The following is a 24,994-nucleotide window of genomic DNA, read 5'->3' as shown; positions in this document are numbered from 1 at the left end:
AAGTACTATTGAATAGTTAACTTGTGAGGATTTGGAAAGGGAAATAATGATCACTAAGAGGCAGTCTGGATTCAATAGAACAAACTCATTTTTGAAAGGGTTTTTAAAGCTAAGTAGACCAGGGGAATATATTAGACAGAGATGTGTGGCTCTCCATTAGAGACATCCCTACATTAGAGATCTTTCTCTATCGTGACACCCCTAATTGGATTATCATTAAGCTTCCATCTTTCCATTTTGTATTCAAGGATATTGGCAGAATCTTTTACACTCAGAGCTCCTCCTCAACTCCCACTAGACCTATAAGGTTGGCTCCCCAGAAGCTGCCTGTTACTTCAGGTTCTAACATTAACCCTATGTGGAAATGATCCTACTACTGTAATTCATAACTTCCCTTCATTGTGCTTCAGGTTAACAATCAGCCAGTAGATGTAAGTAGCATTTAATAAGGATATTTACTGAGATGATATCCTAAGAATAGGTCTGAGACACTGCCTTCCATAAGTACAAATAACATTTATGGAAAGAATAGGCACAAGTAATAGTAGAGAGAGATGTATATTATATAAATGTGGCAAAGGACAATTCATTACTCTGCTATTGTAATACTTTTTTTAAACCCTTATCTTCCATTTTAGAGTCAAAACTGTGTAGTACAGAAGAGCAGTAAAGATATGACAATTAGGATTAAGTAACTCGCCCAGAGTCACGTAGCTAGGAAATATCTGAGGTCAGATTTGAACCTGGCTGTCAATCCAGTAAGCCACCTTGCAGTCCCATCCTGTCTCCTTCATTTAAGTCATAACATAGCTTCCATTGAATGCAGTTTCTTCGCTTGGCAGGTCTTTCATGTAGGCTTCTTTCCTAAGTTCATAGTGGCACTCTTCTCTGCTGGGAGATCATTTTCATTGAAATGTAATAAATATGCTTTGTCTCTAGGTTAACTTTGTATTTATGTCCTTAAGTGTGTATCTCTTCTGGATGGAAGCATTGCTTCCTATTGTTATAGGACCGCTGATGAATAGCCTTTGAGAAGGAGGTGACCAAGTCCCCTCCTCTTACCAGAAGGGTCTCCTCTTAAAGTGCTCTCAAGCTTTGACTCCTTAATGGTGGAATGGCTTGTCTTTTATAGAGAAAAAGGAGTAGTTTTCAGTCAAACACGAAACATTTCTTATGTGGTGTCTGTTGCCTTAGCCAAGATCCCACAGTTCTCTTGAGTTGGTAAAGGACTCCTTCATACATGGTTGAAGAGGTTATAGGAAGATTCCTTTTAAATCCCTTACATTTTTCAGTTATATTCTGGGCTCTGCCTGGCCAGAGCAATTGACATGGGAAAGGAAGCTCCTTCCAAAATACAAAGAATCTACTAGAAAGACATTGATAAGACAGAGAATATCCAAAATAGGGCAACCAGGATAGTAAAAGGCTTTGTAATCTTTCCATAGGAGGATGGGATGAAACCAGTGGAATACTTAGCTTGGAGAAAGAATCATTTAGGAAGGACATGATGATTATCTTCAACTAATTAAAGGCTTTGTGAAGTGAAAGAGAAGTTAGACTTGCCTTTATTGGACATAGAAGACAGAACTAGGAGCAAGTTATGGAGTGGCAGACTTTGATTCCACATAAGAAAAACCTTCCTGACAACGGACACTGTCCCAAAGTAGAATTGGTGACTCAGGGAGGCAGTGGTTTGTTCCTCATCAATCAAGTCATCAAGCAAAGGCTAGTTGACCTACTGAAGAGGGATTTTGGGTTCAGATGTGGTTCAAACTATATGGTCTCTTATGTTCCTTTCAACTGTGAAATTCTGTGATTTTAAAAAAAAATTCTGCCTTCAAAATATGTAGCTCTCTAGTTTGGGGGTTAAATTAAAAGAAAATGTACATAGGGGAAGTTAGGTAGATCAGTGGATAGAGAGTCAGGCCTGGAGATGGGTTCAAATGTGGCCTCAGATAATTCTTAGCTGTGTGACCCTAGGCAAATTACTTAACCCATATTCCCTAGCCCTTACCCTTCTTCTGCCTTGGAACCAATCCACAGTATTGATTCAAGATGGAAGGTAAGAAAGAAAAGAAAAAAACCCAATGCATGCACAAGAAGAATTTTAAATAGCATACCAGAGAAAGGAAATATTTAGCTGGAGCTAAATTTAGTGGGGTTGGGGAAAGAGGGAAGCTTTAAGGAGGATGTAGCATTTGAGTTGGGTCCTGAAGAATGGGTAATGTTTCAATAGAGATAGAGTAATGAGGAAAAGGCTAGTTGTGGCAAAGCACTGGAAGCTCAACAGATGAACAATATTACTCCTCCAGGGGAGTTCTAGGAAGTGACTTCTTGGGGACAACGCTTTATAACTAGCAAAACTTAGGACTATTTAAGCATCAGACAAAGAAATAGTAAAATGAACACTAGCTCTAGAGAAAGATATTTTTAAGCATGTGGATTTTGGAGGCTTCCTGGCTGTCAACCTTGAAAAACACAGAACCACCAAAGTAATTAGAAAGAACAAGTCTTTAATCAGGACAAGGAAGACAATGCTCTAATGGCCACTACACAGAGTCATGTACAAAATACCACTAGAGAGATGCTCTGGGACTCTGGGAAACTGTCTCTGGGAAAACACAGCTCAAAAGGGGATTATTCCAATGATTTGAAGAACTTAGGGTCTTACATTCCCTTTTGGGGTATAAAAGAAAGGAAGGATAATTGATTAGCTTCCTTGGAGACAAGGGAAGCAGGATTCTAGCCAGGGGCTGGACCATCTGGGAGAGGCCTAGATACAATGAATGGGAGAAAGTTCTAAAACTAAAAGATACTTAAGATTTGATTATATCTACTAATTCTATCTAGGCTGAGATCATTGGCTACTTTAAGATTTATTGTTCAGTCTAAGACAAAGGTTAGTCTGGGAGTTCCCTAAAGGCAAGTTCTCTAGGGACAAAGGTCAACTTGAGGGTTCCATAAGACAACGTCATCATAACTCAGTAGAAACAGGAAAATATATCAGAAATGATTCCTATAACATGAGACTTAAAAATCTCTCTAAACATGTTGAGGCAGCAGCATTTCTACAAATATGATAGAATTAGTTTGCAGATCAATGTGTTCAGGGAGAGCTTTGAGATAAAATCCTGGATCTGGACTGGTTGTCCTGGTCAAGAATGACAGACTCCAATAGCTAGTTTAAAAATAAAAGATGTATTAATTTGAATGGAAGTCAAATGGAATAGCTGAGGGAGGCAGAGCCTGTGGAATGCTGCCTCCTAGAGGAGATGTGTTCTGGGCTTTCTTATATCCTTTAGACAACAGGGTCTATGTGACTAGAGATGGGATGATGATGACATGTTACTGGGTCTCTGGAACCCAAGATGGGTCATGTGGTTATATCCTATGCTTCAAAGTCAAAACAGGATGAACTGTTCAATTTAGGGGAAAATCAGATATCTGGGATATAAAACAGATGCTTATCAGAAGCAGCAAACTGGGAGGTACCTATTTGTGCTCATCAAGAATGAAGAGAGAGGCAAGAGGGGATATTCTTCTTAGTTTAAAGTCTCCTTCCCTTAGCACTGCAGGAATGCAAGTAAAAATGAGTGGGATACAATCTGGGGTCTGGGGGTGTCTAGAGAATGGTATGTACTTAGACATACCTGAGAGTAACAGAGACAGACAGAGAGAAGAGAATCACAGAGACAGAGAGAGAAACTCTAAAACAGTGGTTCCCAAACTTTTTTGGCCCCCTTTCCAGAAAAAATATTACTTAGTGCCCCTGGAAATTATGAAACTATTTATTGAACTCAGAGTAGAATGTAATACAAAAAAGTGTGGCCATCACCACCTCCCTGGATTGTTGCAGCATCCACTAGGGGGTGGTGGCGCCCACTTTGGGAAGCACTGCTCTAAACAAAAGGGACAGAATTGCTTTCTCAAATTTGACTAAAGAGAGAAGAACCAAAGAGGAAAGCATGAATCCCATCCATTCCTTCTTGTAAACTTCCTGCTGTAGTCAGGCAACAATGAATGGCTTTCTTGCTATGACATCTCTCTAATGTGCTCCTTACTTTCTACCCTGATAGTTGGAGGCAAGCTCAAACCATTCGCCTTCCAAACTAACTTTTGCGTCAAAAAAAGGACAGGTTATAGCTTTGCCTTGAGGTGGTTTTGTCCAGTTAGTAATAGAAAGCTGTCTCTCCACTACGATGCCATGACTCCTCTATGAGCCCTTTCCTTAGACTTTTTGATCTGGGGGTGGGTTTGGGGGGATGGGAGTGGAGCAAATGGAGACAGGCTGCATTATCATACTTGGCATTTCAGATTGTTTGAGGATAATGAAGGATCTCCATTATCCTGGTACTCCTGGTAACAGTTCCCAACATTTAAAAAAATTAGCCCCTATTGGTGGTGATATGGGGTCACAATTCTTTTCTGTTCATAGCAGTCTCATTCTCATGTCACAAAAGATCTTTTTTTTTTTTGTTAGTTTAACCCCTTACCTTATGTCTTAGAATTGATATTGCATATTGGTTCCAAGGCAGAAGAACAGTAAAGGCTAGGCAATGGGGGTTAAGTGACTTGCCCAGGGTCACCCAGCTGGGAAGTGTGTGAGGCCACATTTGAAACCTTGCTCCAGGTCTGACTTTCTATACAGTGAGCCTCCCAACTGCCCCTCATAGATCTTTAAATAAGCAATTTTTTTTAAAAAAAGAAACAAAACCACCTTTATTTTGTCTTTGTATCAATTCTAAAACAGATGAATGGCAAAGACTAGGCAATCAGGGTTAGGTGACTTGTCCAGGGTCACATAGGAAGTAAATGAGCAAATATAATGGAAGTCTTCAGTATTCTGAGACTCTTGTTTTCTCACATGGAAAATGAAGAACATTGGACCACTGGTGGCCCCTTGGATAGAACATTGGACCAAGAGTCAGGAAGAACTGAGTTCAAATTTGGCCTGAGATCCTTACTGGCTTTTTGTGGCTCAGGGCAAGTCACAACTCCTGCTTGCTTCAACTTCCTTATTACATGGTGATAATAAGAGTTGTTTTGAGGATCAAATGAAATAATTCTTATTTTTAAAAAATCACATGTGGCAGCTGGGTGGCTCAGTGGATTGAGAGCCAGGCTTGTAGATGAAAGGTCCTGGGTTCAAATCTGGTCTCAGACATTTCCTAGCTGTGTGACTCTGGGCAAGTCACTGAACCCCCATCGCTTAGCCCTTACCACTCTTCTGCCTTGGAACCAATACACAGTATTGATTCTTTGAAAAAATCTTTTTTAATAGTATTGATTCTAAGACAGAAAATAAGAGTTAAAAAAAATCACTTAGCACAGTGCCTGAAACCAAATAGGTGCTTTATAAATGCTTATTCCCTTCTTTCTCTTTCCTTATTTGAACTCTAAGTTTCCTTTGAAGGCATGATATAGAAGAACAAAAATCTGAGGGAAAGAAATCTAGATTCTAGTTTTAGTCCTAGCTTTATCCCTGACTAGTTCTATAATTTTGACCAAGTCCTCTCACACTTCTCTGGACTTGTATTTCTTTCTGGTTAAAAGCTAATTGATTGTATAACCTTCATACCATACCTTTTCACTGTTCATCTGCCAGGTGGGTTTCTGAAGTTCCTGGGTCTCTTCTCCCTGGACAGTAATTTATAGAGTAATAATTCCTCTGGACACCATCCATCAGGTGGAGAAAGAGGGCCTGTGATCCCATCAGCTTGAGTAAAAGTGACACAGAAGGATTTTATCAAATGAAAAGGGACTGATGGATGGTGTGCTTCCTGGTGTCAGGAAAATATTGATTCAGGCAAATATATGATCTATCACGCAAATATCTCCTGGGCCGTGGAAAATAGAGACACCGCAATATGGTTAGTGTTTTTTACATGATGAAAGATAGCTTTTTGGTGCCACATCATTTCAATGAGAAGTGAGGCGCAGAGCCCCAGATTGGCTTCCCAGGCCATGCATTATGGAAATGTTGATGCTCTTTAATCACTGCAGGTAAGCAGGGAAATGTACAATTATGTTCTTAATAAAAACAGATGAAGAATAATGACCACTCCTTCTCCAAAGAGTAGAAGCTTCCTAGGACTAGATGGGGGTTGAGGCAGCTGATTAGACTGCCCTAGAAGTCTCCCCCTCCCACCATTGGCAACTGAGCAAACTCTCACTGCTTTGGGATCTTGCATATGAGCTGATGGTCATGCAGGGGATGATTACTCAGTCTCAATTCTACTAATGACTGTTGCAAAGGAAAGCAAGTTCTTTCTAGGGCTGAAGGACCTGGATTCAAGCCCTTCCTGTTGTATACTAATATATGACTTTGGGCAAGTCACTCCACTTTTATTGTCTAAAATGAGGGCACTGGATTGTTAGCCTCTGAGGTTCTGTGTGTGAATCTAGAATCCTGTGATTTTATACTCAAGCAATGCTTCATGCTTTTCAAAATACTTTTACAACCATTTTGGCAAACCACATAATACAGTAGAAAGAGCCATAGATTTCAAGGTAGAAAGAGAGAAACAGAGAGAGAGGGAGAGAGAAAGAGTGTATGTGTGTGTGTTAGAGTACCTAGGTTTAATTTCCTTCTCCATTACTCATTACCTATGTAACTTTGGATAAACCATTTTTGCCTCTGTTATTTTCATTTTTCTCATTTGTGAAATGAGAAAATTGAATAATGCCATCCAACCTTTATAGCTTCTTTGATCCCTGATCCCTGATTCTTAGGACAACTTTGTGAAGTAGATGGATGTGCAATATTATTTCCATCTGAGAATGTGAAGCCCAGAACCTCTATGACTTACCCAAAGTCACTCAGGCAATTAGTAATAGAGCTGAGACTAAGAACTCTTTATTAGAAGCATAGTGGGCAAGTGGAAAGAGGACTGGGTTTGAAGTGAGAGGATTTGGCTTCAAATTCTGGCTCTCTTACTTGCAACCATGGGGCATATGGGGTGTTCATGGAGGAGTAGCACTTCTGCTGCTATGAGGGCTCACTGAGGCTTTTCAGTGCTACTTATCTACCTTTGGTGGCTCCAAGGAGCTGTAGCAGCCACACTCTGGTAAAATCATATCAGCAGATGGGATAAATCAGGTTGAGGACAATCCATAAGCCTCAAATCCATTGATGAGTTAGGGCAGTGATGGGCAAACTATGGCCTGTGGGCCAGATGTGACCCCCCTGAAATGTTCTATCCAGTGGAGGGACATTATTCCTAATCTGACGAATACAATGAGTAGGATACAATACAATGAAACTTCCAAAGAGTTGCCTTAGAAACAGACTGACAGATGAGCATTTCCTTTCCTTTGGCCCCCTCTTTAAAAAGTTTGCCCATCACTGAGTTAGGGGGATGTTTACTCCAAGAATGTAAAGGCTTCTCCTGGCAGAATGGATAGATGAGAATAATTTTTTCCTGTGGCCATGAAGATGGTTGAAGGAGGTGCTGTGGAGTGCTTAGAGCTTGATCATATATTGAGGATGCTAAGATCATCCATTGCATCCCAAAGTTGGAATGGACCTTAAGTCAATCTAGTTCAAACCTTTCATTTTCCAGAGGAGAAAACTAAAGCCCAGTTCTTACCCATGATTAGATTGTTGTTGATCATTTTTTATTTTCTTTTTTTTAAATTTAAGCTTTTACATTTTTTCCAGATTACATTCAGTATACTTTTCTTTTTTTTTTTTTTAAACCCTTACCTTCCGTCTTGGAGTCAATACTGTGTATTGGTTCCAAGGCAGAAGAATGGTAAGGGTAGGCAATGGGGGTCAAGTGACTTGCCCAGGGTCACACAGATGGGAAGTGGCTGAGGCCAAATTTGAACCTAGAACTTCCCGTCTCTAGGCCTGACTCTCAATCCACTGAGCTACCCAGCTGCTCCCCAGTATACTTTTCAATAACCATTTTCTGTCATGTTTTCTCATTCTCTCCTACCTCTTCCTCTTCCACAAGATGGGAAATAATATGATATAGGTTGTATGTGCATTATTATACAATACATATTCCCATATTCATCATGTTGGGAAAGAAGACATATCACTTACACTAGAGAAAAATTCATGAAGGAAATAAAATAAAGAATGGAATTCTTCAATCTTTATTCAGACTTCATCAGTTTTTACTATAGCAATGTATCCCTTGGAGTTGTCCTGGGGCCTTGTATTGCTGAAAATAGTTGTGTCATCCTTCATTTTTAAAGAGGACCAATGACATCATTTAGTTCAACTAGTTTCATAAAAAAAACACATTTATTTATTTATTTAGAATATTTTTCCATGGTTCCATGATTCATGATTTTCCCCTTCCCTCTTCCCATCTCCCTCCCTGAGGTAACAAGCAATTCCACTGGGTTACACATGTATCATTGTTCAACACTTATTTCCACATTATTCATATTTACAAGAGAGGGATCTTTTAATGCCAAAAACTCCAATTATCTCCCCATTGAATCGTGTGATTGATCATATGTTTTTCTTCTGCATTTCTGCTACCACAGTTCTTTCTCTGGATGTAGATAGCATTCTTTCTCATAAGTCCCTCAGGATTGTCCTTAATCATTGCATTGTTACTAGTAGAAAAGTCTATTACATTCATTTGTGCCACAATGTATCAGTCTCTGTGTACAATGTTCTCCTGTTTCAACTGCTTTTGCTTTGCATCAATTCCTGGAGGTTGTTTCAGTTCACATGGAATTCCTCCAGTTCATCATTCCCTTCAGCACAGTAGAATTTCATCATCTTCAGATACCACAATTTGTTCAGCCATTTCCCAATCGATGGATACCCCCTCATTTTCCAATTTTTTTTTTTGCCATCACAAAGAGCATGGCTATACATATTTTTGAACAGGTATTTTTCCTTATCTCTTTGGGGCACAAATCTAGTAGTGGTATGGCTGGATCAAAGGTTAGGCATTCTTTTAAAGTCCTTTGTGCATAATTCCAAATTGCCCTCCAGAATGATTGGACCAATTTACAACTCCACCAGCAGGGTATTAACATCCCAATTTTGCCACATTTCCTCCAACATTTATCCCTTTCCTTTGCTGCCATATTGGCCAATATGCTAGTTGTGATAGCCTCATTTTTTTGATGGGCAATACAAGGCAAAGAAGGAGGAAGTGCTTTCTCTAAAGTCAAACAGGGGAGGAGTTAGGGCTAACTCCAAGTTCTCCTTGTTTTTGCCTCTGGAAAACTCACCATAGCTGCATACAAAGTCTTAGGAGGAGTGAGAATGGATGAACCTCTTAAAGTGAGCACCAGAGGCTAGGTTTTCGATCAGATATGGGTCTGTCTATTTTTGAAACTGTTCCAGGACTGAATTCCTCAACCCTTTGACTTTTAGCAACTCCCAATCTCAACCTCCAGATGAGTCAGTAGCACTCAAGTGCCCATCCTTCTTCTCACTCCTCACCAAGGGGACCTAGGCTTCAGTGAAGTCCTTGCCTGTCCAAGACAATCTGGATCAGCCCAAGAAGGTATAATGAGAATGAGTTCTGATTCAGGCCTTTTACTTCATTCTCATCTGTTCACTGAGACAGGAATGGAACTCTTTTGAAAGAAAACTTGGTTTCCTTGGTCTTTGAAGCCAGGAAGAACTGTACCTGTGAGGAGGATGTTACTAGTCCAGCCCTTCTGAGGAGGAACAGAAGATGAAAGTAACAGAAACCTGTTTGAGCACTGACTTATGGGAGAGATTGTATTAGGTCTTGTACTTTTCTTCCTCTGCTTTTCTTTCATTTTCTTATGAATGTTAGGTTCATTTCCTGAACACCAAATTATGGCGCTATGTGCATGATGGGAAGCTTTCTAGTTGTCCCATAGAGACTTTAGCACCATAATTAACTTGTCAAAAAGTTTTCCTTCCCCTTTTAATTGATCTTCCTTAACAGCAGATGGTGGGCCATGGCCACATCTGATTTCTAAGTGACTTACCCTGCAGAGTTCCTCAGAAAATTGTGACCTCTCAGAATGAAGGTCACACCTGCCTATGAGATGTTGAGGCTGGTTTTCTCCTATCTCTCCAGAATCTGAAAACCTGCCCATCAATACTCTGGTAGAGTAAACGTTCCCCTTGCTTTGAGGACAGAGAGAGAGACAAAGACAAAGAGAAGAGAGACAGATAAAGATTGATAGAGGGAAAGAAAGAAAGAGATAGAAACAGAGAGAAAGAAATAGAATGTGTGTGTATGTGCTTATATGAGAATGGGCTGAGATAGGGTGGCAGGTTCTGAATTGTCTTAGTCTGATATGCTTAGAGAATCCAAACCCTGGCTTGAACTAGTCCTGCTTTCAAGGCCAAGTCTCAGAAAGACCATAAAACTGAGACATTTTGTCTCAACTTGACTCCTATTTTTAGCCTCTTTTTTCCTATTTTTAGGAAGCCTTGGCTTTTTAATATTGCCTCTTGGCTAGCCTGCTCTTTTGGATGAATCAATAACTACCTTGACCCATTTTCCTCCCATTAAAATTTACCCTTCTGTGTGTCTTATATCCTTTCAAAGCCCAGATCTCAGCTTTCTGGTGCAATATATTGTTCACAATCATGCTAAAATTTTATAGTACCAATAGACAGATGTATAATATCCTGGTACAATCCCATTCTTCCTTTACCAGCCATTGAACAATGAACTAGGCTCTCTCTCATGACCACTTTGGCTCATATTACTTGTTCATTGAAATCTTTCTCTTCTTCACAATCACCAGTGTAGGCATCCTATCTCCATCAAGACTTTCCTGACATTTGTATCTTAAAGTGGTATCTTCCTTCTTATATACTTATATATGTATATATATATATATATATATATATATATATAGATCTATAAAATTCACAGACACAAACACACACACACATATAACCCTTACCTTCCATCTTATAATCAATTCTAATCATTGGTTCCAAGGCAGAGAATGATAAGGGTTAGCAATTGGGTTAAGCGACTTGCCCAGGATCACACAATGTAAGGAGGAAATTTAATTAAACAGCCCCTCTTTTATATTAGCTTAAGAATTCCTTTATTTTGGTACCTTGTAATTGTGTTATTTGTAGTAATAATATAGTTCCAGGCAAAAGTCTCTGTGTGTAACCAGATTAAGAATGTAGTCCCAGGATACTTGAGTTATAATTTCAAGTATGTGTATTATTATAGTAATTTTAATTGTTTGTGTTATCATATTAATCATAATTAAGTTATTATGTTAATCCTCTGGATACGAATCTATTTTATAATGTATTTTATATAAACTAATTCATGTAAGAAGTTACAGGGACCAGAAGGCCATCCAAAAGTCATGAAGACCAGGAGGTCTGGAAATGGTCTCAATATTGTGTACATGTGAGGATGAAAAACAGATGCTGCTCTGCAATGGTGGACGGATTTGCCTTAGTGAGAATATCCTATGCCAATGAAATCACAGGCCTAGGGCAAAATTACAGTATATACATTTATACACACATAGATTTAGACTGTCTAACTGAGCTCTGTAATCACATGGAAGAGTTTGGTCTAACTATTCACACGAGGAAAATGGGAGGATAAAGAATGTCCATAGCTTATTGGTTGGACAGTCTGTAGGACTAATCCATCAGCACACTGGAATAGACTTTGGAAGTGACAATGAATTGGGTACAGAATGGATCTGCAGGAGGAGAATGGACTATTAGTGTTTCTTTTTGTTTTTTTTCATGATTCTAAGCTTCTCTCTGAAAGGAGGGTCCATCTTTTTAACGTTCTAATTTTTTTTCTAGTAATTTTGTATGATTGTGAGACATGGGACACTAGTCTCTAAAAAAATGAAGTTGAAGATGACCCAAAGGGCAATGAGTAGGTGCATGGTGAATATAAACCAGCTACAAATAATAATAAATGTGGAATTATGCAGGAGAAATGATGTAAAGGACATCAGAGAAATATATGACTAGGGGAAAAAATGGAGCAGTCAACAGGGAAGATAAGTGGATGGCCTATGAGCTCCATTAGTATCCACCCAATGTGAAAGCCAGCCAGAGGAAATCTCCCAGCACATTAGGTGAACTCCCTGTGATAGAGTTGTGGGAGGATGTGGGTGAGATCAACCCAGCATGGGCAGGCATGGATGATTTGTGATATGCATCAATTGGAGCCATGAATAGTTTCAACTCAAATGTTTTGAGGTTAAGGGTTCCATCATTACTACTTCTTGAGTCTCTTGTGTGTGTGTGTGTGTGTGTGTGTGTGTTCCAAAGAGTTTATAGATGATTAGATAGGCAGGAAGCTAAGACATCATGTAATTATAATAATGAAGATAATAATAATAACTGGCATTGATATGGTGTTTGAAAGTCTGCAAAGTATTTTACATACATTTGCTCTTTTGCATCTCTCAGCCCACTGAGTTATATGCTACAGATATTATTATTTCTAATTTACAGGTAAGGAAACTGAGTCTCACAGGTCTTAGGTGACTTTAACTCTGGTCATGAAGCTAGTGAAGTGTTAGAGCAATATTTGAACTTGCACCTTTCTAACAGCAAGTCCAGAACATTACTGCAGGCCATTCATTTTATGATGAAATGGAGAGGAAGGTGACTTTTTCAAAATCACATAGCCAGTTAAAGGTAGAATCGAGACTAAAACCCAAAGTTTTTCTGAGATCTTCATTTCTCCTATGATAACAGTTGTATCTTTTGAACTACTATCAAGATCTAAACAAATTATAAGGTGCCATTCCTGCTATTGACAAATATATCTAATTGAGGATATTAGACACTTCAATATAAAACAATAGCAGACTATAAAAATTAGAATTAGTAGAGTTACTGGATCAGGTGAGAGACTATAAGAATCCTATTCTGAGGAAGATCAGTAAAAGCTGAAAGAGAAAAGGGAGGGCTTCCTAGTAGACAGTTCATTAAAGAATAGGAAGATGGTTCTTTATGCTGAGAATGGAAGAAAAAAGTAGAGGAGAAAAAAGAATGAATTATGGGAGAGAGAAACAATCCAAAACCCAACTTTATCCCAACTTCATGTATTTATTTATTTATTTGATTATATTTATTTATTTATTCCAATTTTATCCCATCCCAAAGTTCGGACAAAGTTGGAAGTAGAAGGTAGAGGCAATGAAGAGGTATTTAATAGTGGTAGCTGAGAAACAGATGAGTTTAACTATTCATAGCTAGCAGGTAATAAAAAATGATGGTTGAATGTATCTTGTTTCCTCTTTTTAACAATGTAGTCCATTTCTTTAAGGGTTAACAGAACCTACAATTCTATTAAGAAGATATTCTAAGTATTATTGTCTTCATTTTACAGAAGAGGAAACAGATTCAAAAAGGGGTGTGTGATTTGCCCATAGTCATCCAGCTAATGGCAAGATTCAAACTCAAGACTCCAAATTCTAAATTCAAGGGAGGTCCTTTTCACAAGTCAATGATAACCTTCCTCTTTTTGGCCAATTCTGTGTCAGGTTAGTTCTCTGTTCTCATTTTCTACCCCAGACTGTCCTTTCTGAAGAATTTTTAATTATGTTGCTAACTCTTCCTTAATGCCTGGACCTCTTTTTTCTTCTTTCTTGAAGATCTGAGTCTTACTGGGATGGGCAAGGGGTGTTGTGGTTCAGATGTTCAACTCCAGTTGACAGGGAATATGGATTTCCTTATCAGAGCTGTTCTTTCAGGACTCTCTTTAAACTGAGATTAAAACCAACAACTCCATCTTGAAACCTTTTTCTTCCCAAACAGAGAGGAATATTCTGAGAATATGTTCTCAGATCTGTCACTAGCTGACACTGTACCTAGGGCAAATACAGTTTGGAGAAGATGATACAGGAGTAGTTAATTTAGTTGAGGTATATGATTGTAATGGAATATTATTGTGCCATAAGAAACAAAATGACAAAACAAAATGACAAAAATGATCACAAAAAACCAGGAAAGGCTTCTATGAAGTGATATAAAATGAAGTGAACAGAACCAAGAATATTGTGCTCAGTAACAATAGTGTATGATGATCAACTGTGAATGACTTAACTAAATGCTCTTAATTATTATTGATTAGTGAAATGCAAATCAAAACAGCTCTGAGATATCATCTCACACCTATCAGATTGGCAAAAATGATAAAAAGACAAAATGATAAATGATGGAGGGGATGTGGAAAAATAGGGACACATACACTGTTGGTGGAACTGTGAATAGAACCAGCCATTTAGGAGAGCACTCTGGAATTATACTCAAAGAGTTATAAAACTATTTTGATCCATAGTTATAAAACCTTTTGATCCATAGGACCACTTTTAGGTTTATTTCCTGAGGAGATCAAGGGAAAAGGGACAGAAGCCATATGTTCTAAATACTTTTAGAGGCTCTTTTTGTGGTGGGAAAGAACTGGAAACTGAAGGGATGTTCATCAACTGATGATGGCTGAACAAGTTGTGGTATATGGTTGTAATGGAATATTATTGTGCCATAAGAAATGACAAAGTTATTACAAAAAAAAAACAAGAAAGACTTATATGAAGTGTTATAAAATGAAGTGAGCAGAATCAGAAGAACATTGTACACAGTAACAATAGTGAATGATGATCAACTATGAATGACTTAATGATTATCAACAAGGAAAGGATCAAGGACAACTCCAAGAAATTCATGATGAAAAGGGATATCCACCAGCATAGATGGAGTCCAAATGCAGATTAAAACCATTCTTCACCTTAATCCCTCCATGGATTTTTCTCTAGTGTAAGCAATATATGTCTTGTTTCAAAATATGATGAACAATAAAATATGTATTATACGATAATATATGTACAATCTATCATATCATCTGCCTCCTGAGGGGGAGGGGAGAAGAAGAAATGGTAGAAAGGAGGAGGAAAAAAAGAATAAGACATAGATTTTCGGAAACAGCTAATGTGAGAATTTGTTTCTCTTGAATAGGCATATTTATTAAAATTTATTATATATTTATATCAGATCATATGTATTTATTATTATTATGTTACATGTGTATTTATAAATGGTAACAACAACAGAGAATATAAGGCATATGTGCTCCAGGAAGTGGTGATGTGCTTCAGGGAGTCCAAAGGATGCAATTGTACATTTCTGCAGTTCTATAAGATGAGGACCCATAAGGAATGTAGTCTTTGAGGGAAAAAAGCACAGCAGCAAGGCCTTTCTGGATATTGGCATCTTGTGGATTATTTGCCCTAAGATGGTTACAATTTTGTAGGTCCTCCATTCAAGAAGAATTAATTATTCACTTACTATGTAGTAGGAACTATAAGAATCATTAAGGATACAAATGTCTGGAAAAAGAAATCCATCCTCATAAGGAACTCAAGATGCTTCCATTCTAATGGAGGAGACAACAATCTCTCTCTCTCTTTCTCTCTCTCTGTCTCTCTCTCTCTTTCTCTCTCTCTTTCTCTCTCTCTCTCTCTCTTTCTCTCTCTCTCTCTCTCTCTCTCTCTCTCACACACACACACACACACACACACACACACACACACACATCCACATCCACATCCACACATGCCAGTTCCTACTCTCAAAATACTCTAGATCTAATGAGGGAGACAATATACAAACAATGAGGGTACCTATGAGTTGGAAATAATCAACAGAGGGAAGGGACTAATGTTAAGAGGAATCAGAAAAGGCTTCCTGTAGAACATCATAACTGAAATGTGAAGGAAGGTAGGGAAGACTAAAAGGACAGTTAGTGGGCAGTGGATAAAGCATTGGGCTTGGAATCAGAACTCATCTTCATGAACTCAAAGCTAGCCTCAAACACTTACTACCAGCGTGGCCCTGGGCAAATCACTTAGCCCTGTTTGCCTCAGCTTCCTCATCTATAAAATGAGCTAGAGAAGGAAATGGCAAATCCAATATCTTTGCCAAGAAGAGCCAAGCATGACTGAACAACAGAAACAGAAAACAGAAGTAAAGAGAGAAAGCTTTCTAAGCATGTCTATGACAAGACATGGAAGTGAGAGATAGAGTAACATGGAGGAGAAACAGAAAGGAGGTCAGTGTCACTGGATCGCAGAGTGCAAAGAAGGGAAAAAAGATGTAAGAATACCGGAAATGCATGAGAAAGGTCAGATTAGGAAGGGCTTTATAAGTCAAAAGAAGGATTTTATAATTGATCCTAGAAGTAATGAAAGGGGGGTATGGAGTACCCTAGAAGTTAAGGAGAGGAGGATCAATGAAGGATTCACCTATAAAGTAGAATTTGAGTTGTATGTTGAAGGGACTTTATGAGGCAGAAGTGAGGAGGAAGTATATTATGGCCATTGAAATGCAAAGAGATAAGAGATGAGGTGTCCTATGGGAGGAAAAGAGAGAGAAGGCCAATTTGGTTGAATCGCTGAATGCAGAATAATGAGGCAGCAAAATAAGTTGGGGGACAATATGTGAAGGGCTTTAAGAGCTAAGAAGAGTTTATATATTTTATTCTAGAGGCAAAAGGAAGCCCCTGGAGTTTATTGAGTAGGGCAGTAACATGGTCCAGAGTAGCAGTGTGTAGGCTGGACCAGAGTGCAGAGAGACTTTAATCAAATTGACTACATTAAATCAAATGAAGAAGCATTTAAATGCTATGTGTTAGGCACTGGGCTAATCTGGACCAATTAGGAGGATATTACAATAATCCAAGCAAGATACAATAAGGTCCTAAACTAGTGTGATGGTTTCGAATAAAGGGTTCAGATGCAAGAAATTGCAGACACGGAAAGCATCCCCTCAAGGTAGGACTGGCATTTGTGCCTGCAGAGGAAGCCCCTCTGTCTTAAAATTAAATGATATTTTTCTTTCTGGCTTTCACAAATGGTCAGTTCCTGTACTTTCCATTTTACCAGAGACTAAAGAAAAGGTTATGGACCTACATGACAGAGTGTACAGTCAGAAGAATTTTCTATCTGTAAGGGTTTCTTAGATCCTGGAACAGGTGATTGTAGGTTGCTTGCGGAATCATGTTCTCGGGGACAACTTTAAACACAGGACAGATTTTCATTTAGCTGCCATGGTTTAAGGTGTTCTGTCTGAGCCAGGAAAAATCGGGAAATGAAAATCTGGGAAATGCATGCACTTCTCGCTGGTGCCCACAGGAGGTCAGTGAAACACTAGGCACCATTCTTCTTCTTTTTCTTTTTTTAGAACAAAGGAATTTTTTAAGCGGTGACATTCTTGGAATAGAATGTTAGTATATTACAAAAGATAAGCTTTATTTACTAACAGACTTCCCAGGTGAGTGTTCAAGGCGACATTCAGCTAGCTGAAACAGCAGTGGCCCTGCCCTTCCTGAAGGAAGGCACATTAGCTTTCAGGTTCATAAACTTTAAATCTGTCAGGAAGGTTTTCGGGAGTTGCTGTCCTTGGAGCTCTGGAAGTCATTTTCAGGCAGAGAAAATCCTTTTCCTTGTATTTCTCCAGAGTCTTTCTTTAGAACAGTTCAAACTGTCTGATATGTATTACTTCACTTGTCTTCCTAATGGACCTTGGAGGTGGGGAGGAGCAGAAATTATTAACCCCATTTTCCAGGTTTGGTAATGGTGGCCCAGGGAGAATAAGTCATTTGCTTGAAGTCATACAATAGATTCATAAAAAGACACAAATCCAAGTCACCAATTCTCAGCATAGGGCACCAGCTTTGGGACACGATATTACTAATATATTCATATCATTCATAGTTCTCTGTAATCAGTTCAAAGAGACAGTATCTAGAATTGAAAAGGATCTTTGAGGTCAAACCTCCTCCTTTCACAGCCAACTCAGCATCTACCATGTGCTGGACATTGTGCTAAGTGCTTTACAAATATTTCATTTGATCTCCACAACCACCTGAGAGGTAGGTGCTATTGTCTCTCCCATTTTACAGCAGAGGAAATTGATGGAGACAAGGGTTAAATGACTTGTCCAGGGTCACAAAGCTGAGGCTAGATTTGAACTCAGGACTTCCTGACTCCTAGTTTAACACTCTATCCACTAAGCTACCTTCCTGTTTTGGTGTCTGCTCAGACAGACTATAGTTTCATTAATATTTTTAGTTGCTTTGGTTTGGGAGATAAACACTTGGGGTCTTCCTGGTAGCTCTCTGATTTTCTGATTGTTCAGAACTGTGAATCCTCTGGTAATCTTTTTTCTATAACGCTTGCCATCTTTGATTGGAGATCGTTTTTCCTTAAGATACATGGAGACAGCCTAATGAGAGAGAAGTTAGAAATTTAGAAAAGAAGTTAGAGACCAGGGATCCTTGACATTCAAGTCACTTGGCTGAAACTGGAGTGACATCTCGAAGCCACCTTTGCTTTGCACACTAGAGACTTCACTCTAAGACATTTTTTTTGGAGAAGGATTCCAGGACAGGTTTGTGCAGAAAGTATGGATTTTGTCCCAGGCTAGTCCCCAGTATCAATGTGGCAGCCATCACTCCCCAGGACACCATATACCTTAAGGGATTTCTCTTCCAGCCATGAATGTGGGGCAAGGTAGGACTGGAGGGTCACTTCTAAGGTTTTGACTTGAATGCCTTTTTCCTTATAGAAGTTCCTAGATTCCAGGGAAAGATTTGTTCATTTGTTTCAGTCATGTCTGTCTCTTAGTGATCCTATTTGAGGTTTTCTTGGGAAAGGTACTGGGGTGGTTCACTATTTCTTTCTCCAACTCATTTTACAGATTAGGAAACTGAGGCAAACAGGGTTTAGTGTCTTGTCCAGGGTCACATAGCCAGTAAGTGTCTGGGGCCAGAATTGAACTCAGAAAGAAGAGCCTTCCTGACCCCAGAACTTGCTCTTCATCCATTGTGTCACCTAGCTGCCTAGACTTAACAGACTCCAAAAAAAGAAACCTCCAAATGTAAAGAGATTCCCATCCTTAGTTCTAGGACTACCATGTTTCCCTCCTGAGGGTAGTATTGTTCAGAAGGAATACTGTGTGTACTCAATGCCTAGGCTCAGAGGGTCAGATCAGAGGATCAGAGAATCATAGATAAAAAACTGGGAGAGATTTTAGATGACATTCAATCCAACCCCCCATTTTAAAAATGAGGAAACAGACCCACAGAGGTTAAGTTGACTTGTTGCCTAAGGAATGCACAGAAAGGTACATATCAAACAATGAAAACTACTTATAACTAAGTGCTCTTGTTCTTTTTACCTGCATTCTTTTGTATCCATTGACACCAGAGCTATGCAAGGTTTCCTACAGGTCCTAAGGAAGGACAACTCAAGCATTTGTTAATGGTGTTCTTCCAGTTTCTACCAGGGCTGGATTTTCCTTCTCTTCTCCTCTGAGAAGCACAGTAGTGGTTCTATTGCAACTGGCCCTGCCCAAGGAACTCAAGAGCTCCTGATTCCTTAAACTCACAAAGTTGTCTTCAAGAGCAAAAATGTACATTATAGGATTTTTATTTTGTCATCTATGCTCAGATAAAGAAGCAAAAAGCAGAAGAGGCACTCAAGGTCTTAAAATGCTGACTTGGGCTCACCTAGATGAATATCTATCTATGTGTCCATTTGGGAACTGTGGCTACTTCTGCCAGGATGCTATCCCTTCCCAACTCAGGAAGAGAGAGGTCCAAGCCAGTTGTGAAAGATTACAGTAGCTCTGTGTTTGACAAAAATAAAGATCCAAGCTTTTGGGATAAGAATTTGCTATCTAGTAAAAATTGCTGGGAAAACTGGAGCCGAGCAGAAACTAGATATAGACCAATATCTTATAGCATTTACCAGGACATGATCAAAATGGACACATGACCTAGGCATAAAGAGATATATCATAAATTAAAAGAATTGGGCATGTATTACCCATAAGATTTATGTATAGAAGAAGAATTTATGAATAAGAGATAGAAAGCATTATGAGATGTAAAATAGATAATTTTGAAAATATTAAATTAAAAGATTTTATACAAATATAAGCAATGCAGCCAAGATTAGAAGGAAAGTAGTAAATGAGGGGAAAATTATAGACAGGTTTTCAGATAGAGTTTTTATATCTAAACTATGTAGAGAACTTTGTCAAATTTATAAGAATATAAGCCATTTCTCATTTGATAAATGGTCAAAACATATGAACAGACTTTTTTTTGATGAAGAAATCAAAGCTATGTATAACCGTATGAAAAATGCTCCAAATTATTACTGATTAGAGAAATGCAAATCAAAAGAACTCTGAAATATTATCTCATACCTATCAGATTGGATAAAATGGTAAAAGGGAACATGAAAAATGTCGGAGAGGATGTAGAAAAATGGAATTGTGAACTGATTCAACCATTTTGGAGAGCAATATGGAATTATGCACAAAGTTATAAACCTGTGTATATCTTTTGACACCACCATTAGATTTATTTTCTAAGGTGATGAGGGCAAAAAAGAAAAGAACCTATGTGTTCTAAAATATTTATAGCAGCTCTTTTTATGGTATTCATGAACTGGAAATTAAGGGGATGTCCATTAATTGGGGAATGGTTAAACAAGTTTTGACATATGATTGTGATGAACTATGACTGTACTGTAAAAAGTGGTAAGAAGGTTAACTTAAAAAAACGTGGAAAGACACAAAATTATGAAGAGTGAAATGAGTAAGAAAAGGGAACATTATATACAGTGACAGAAATATTGTTTGAAGAATAACATATATGTTCCCCTCTAAGGAAAGGACTGATAAATAGAAATGAGGAAGAAATTGTGTTTTATATATATTTATATACATACTTACATACATACATATATATACATTACATATATATATATATATACACACACACACACACACACACACATACACACACACATATATATCTTGTTGTCCAATAATGATGCCTTCTCTAGTTTGGGGAGGGGAAGTTGGAAGAGAATTATCTAGAAGTTTTAATGTTAACAAACAAATAAAGAAAGAAAAGGAAAAAGAGGAGTAAGAGTAGGGAGAGAGAAAGAGAAGGGGTGAGAGAAAGACAGAGAAACAGACAAAGAGACATAGAGAGAGAGAGAGGGAGGGAGAGAGGGAGGGAGGGAGAGGGAGAAGTAGAGAAGGAGAGGGAGAGAGGGAGAGGTGGAGAGGGAGAGGTGGAGAGGGAGAGGGAAAGGGAGAGGTGGAGAGGGAGAGAGAGAGGGAAATGTGGAGAGGGAGAGAGGGAGAGGTAGAGAGGGATAGAGAGAGGCAGAGAGGGAGAAGGAGAGATAAGAGACAGAGAGACAGAGAATGACAAAAGAGATAGAGTCAGAGAGACAAAGACAGAGACACACAGAGACAGATGAAACAGATACGGAGACAGAAAGAGACAAGAAGAGATGGACACAGAGAGAGGAAGAGAGAGGAGAGAGAGAGAGAGAAAGTCATTCATTCTTTTTTTAAAAAACTGATACAGCCCCACAGGGAATGGGCCAGGGGGGAGGATAGCACTAAGCGACCACCCAGAATTTCTTAGGTCATTCCAAAATGCTAAACACTTTAGCAATGAGCCAGAAAATGTATGACCTATGTTAAGTCAACCATGGTAAGATAAGGGAGGGTGCTTATCTATTTGCCCCCATTACATACCATTTCTCCTTTTACCCTGTTTTAGACTTAGAACTAATAGTGATGTTTATGGCTACTCTTTCTTCAGTGGCACTATGGACAATGGAAGTTACTGTCTTTTTTATGTCTATTAATATAAATTTGTAGTCATATGCTGCTGTACTTTTCAGATGATTCTTTGCATCCAAAGGCCAAAGGGTATCTCTTTTACAGTAGAATTTCAGGGGGTTTGGAAGTGGGAAACAAATATTGTCTGTCTGCATCATGTGCACACTGCAGTGTCTGCCCTTGAGGACAAGGTCTAACACGGAGCAGATAGATCCCAGAAGATCTCACCCCTAGGAAGGAGGGCCAGGGTGTTCAAAAGCATACAGCAGGAGTTGCCGCAGCCTGTGTGCAAGAAAAGAAGCCTTATTTCCTACTCCATCTCTTTTTCTTCCAGTTTCTCCTGCCTTATCCTCTACAGACTCCCCATGTGCCATTTTCCCAGGTCCTGGGTTGAAAATGTCACCTTACCTTTTCTGTGATCAAAGGTAGACTTGATCTCTCAGGTCCATCTATCTTGAATGTTCTATAAGTCTCTGAGTCTTAGTCATTCTTTTCAGGAAGTACCAAGGTAGAGAGGAAATAGCATAGAGCTGGCAAGACCAAGGAGCCATCCAGGCCTGACTCAGCCAACCTCTAGCTATATGACTTAGGTCCAGTCTCTTTGCCTCTCTTGGTCACCATTTCCTCAACTGTAAAACAAGGGAGTTGAAGAAGCTGCCTCTTTCTTGTCAGTTTTCTGTCATCTCTGACTCTTTGTGATGCCATTTGGTGTTTTCTTGGCAAAGACACCAGAATGGTTTGCCATTTCCTTCTCCAGCTTCTTTGACAGATGAGGAAATTGAGGCAGACAAGGTTAAGCGATTTGCCCAGGGTAAAGCAGCTAGCAAGTGTCTGAGGCTAGGTTTGAACTCAAAAAATGAGTCTCCCTGACTCCAGGCTGGGCACTCTATCCACTTTACCACTTAGCAATAAAATGAGAGTAATAATAGCTCCTACTTCCTAGGGTTGTTTAAGAATAAAATAAAAGAAGATAATATTTGTAAAAAAGTTCATAAATCTTAAAGTGTTAGCTTATTTTATTATTATTATTTTTGAGCCTTAACCCTCTGTCTTAGAATCAATACTAAGTATTGGTTCCAAGGCAGAAGAGAGGAAAGGGCTAGGCAATGGGTTTTAAGTGACTTGCCCAGGGTCACTGCTAGGAAGGATTTGAGGCTAGATTTGAACCTGGTACTTCCCATCTCCAGGTCTGGCTCTCTAGTCACCGAGTCACCTAGCTGCCCCGCCTACTACTTTCTTCAAAATAAGCCTACAGGTTAAATATTGTATATGTTAATATTAATGATAATACATTAGTCTTTCAATTAAAAATAAATATCAGAGGGCAATAGAGAGGTACCTGAGGAGCACAAGTAGTTTGCAACCCTTTACAAACAAGGGACTTTCAAACAAAACCAGAGGGAAGAATTTTATTTCTAAACTGAAGGAATGAAAAAGATGGGAAGATACTGTGGCCAGACTGAGGGATAACTGATGGGTAGCCCAGATGTTTCATTGGTTTTCTTGTGATTTTAGGAGAAAGTGAGGAAGCCCTGAAGCATATTGGGTGGACCCCCAGGGGCAACCTAAGGGAAAAAAATATAAGAGATGCATAGGATGGTAGACAAGGATAGGATGTGATATGCTTCACTGAAAGAATATCCACATTGGTCAAAGCCTCAGAGAAATATTTGAGTATCCCTTTAAGTACAGGCAATTGTTGCCCTGTTGTGGGAGTTCTCTTCCATAGATACTTTTGTTGTAGAGGGGAAGAACCAGGAGCTCCATGTACAGATAAGGTTTCCAGTCCTATTCTAAAACCCACCAAATAGCTATTTAGATATCAACTTGTGATTCAGGGCCATTTTCTGGGTAGATGAGCTTGCAAAGCTCTTAGGGCTCAAAGTTAATCATTCCCAGGAATGAAAGGAGATTGTAGATGGCAGGTGAGGGGCCTATTACATGTATTATATTCTTTCTTTTTGAAATTAAAAAATTTTTTTATTTGTTATTTTAAAATTCCCAGGTATCTCCCTCCTTTCCTCTCCTCCCTGCACTAGGGAAGGCTTCGTTTGACAAAAAGATATATGTATATATAAAACTATGTCTTGTTTATTTCTCCTTATTATTTTTCCCTCTAGAGGTGGGCATACACAAGTCATTCTTCAAACAATATTTCTGTTGCTATATATGAGCTTCTCTCAGTTCTCATGCCTGGGATAGATACCCCTTCACCCAACTCACTGACAGGTTTGAGGACTATTGGTTACCTTCAACATGGTTTAGCCCATCTGTCTGGACAGTTTGATGGGGTATGGCCACTGAGCAAACTACAGCTTCTTGGAGCCATAAGTGAGACCTGGGTGGCAGGTGGATGGAGAAGGAAATTAAAAAAAAACCTGAAAAAGGCTCACGAAGTCCTCACATTAGATGCACAAGTCTACCCAAATACCTCCAAAACATGTGACAACTTCACCTATTAGAAGGGGCAGATGAGAATGATTTATCCCAATGGTCACAAAGATGGCAGCACAGGCACTGTGGACCTCTTAGAGCTTGATGACAACAAAAATTCCAAAGTCTTTCACTGTATCCCTTTTGTTTTGCCATTGTACTTCAATAATTGGAAGAAAGAGTAAGGGCAATGACTTTCTACCTCTGCCTCGCTTAAATCCAATTTATGTTTGAGTCAAAGACATAATCAGTGATGCCATTTTGGTCCCCTTCAAGTACGAAGGACAACAACCAACCAATTAAACAAGCAACCAGCCAATCAACAAACATGTGTTTTCTGAAGGGAGTAAAATAGGAAATAGGATGTGGTCTCAGAACCTTTAAATAACTCAAAAATAAATATCTTGTTAGGGAACTGCCTGAAACTTGTATATGCCTGAAACTCAGCCAATAACATAGTTATCATCTTAAAAGTTATATTCTGTTTGCACAACCTGTCACTCCATCTCAAAAGCTTAAAGTAGTCAAAGTAATTTAGGAAAATTGTTCTTTACTGCTTGATAGATTTGTACCATAACTAATCCAGGGAACAGGGAAATAGGGAAGAAACTCATCATCACAGTCAAGACCCTGACTTTTTCAGCTGCTTCCTTCTGTTCTTCTAGAACAAATTGCTTGGAGAAATAATTCATGTAGACAGCAGAGTCCTTTCAAGGTCCAATAATGGTGTCACCTCATTTTCCCTATCAAGGACAAATTCCTATCCCTAGATTTCAATTTTAATAATAACTCAAATTTTAAAGCATTTTGAAGTTTGCAGAGTTTTCATAAAAAAATCCTGCAAGGTAGGTGGTATAAGTACTATTATGCTTGCTTTCATGAATGAGGTTCCCTCAGGTAAAAAATTCACCCATGATCAGAATTCTGGTAGGAACCAGG

Source organism: Gracilinanus agilis, chromosome 4 (genome assembly GCF_016433145.1).
Source record: "Gracilinanus agilis isolate LMUSP501 chromosome 4, AgileGrace, whole genome shotgun sequence".
NCBI lineage: Eukaryota > Metazoa > Chordata > Mammalia > Didelphimorphia > Didelphidae > Gracilinanus > Gracilinanus agilis.
The sequence above is the reverse complement of the archived record's forward strand: the minus strand, read 5'-3'. Positions refer to the sequence as shown.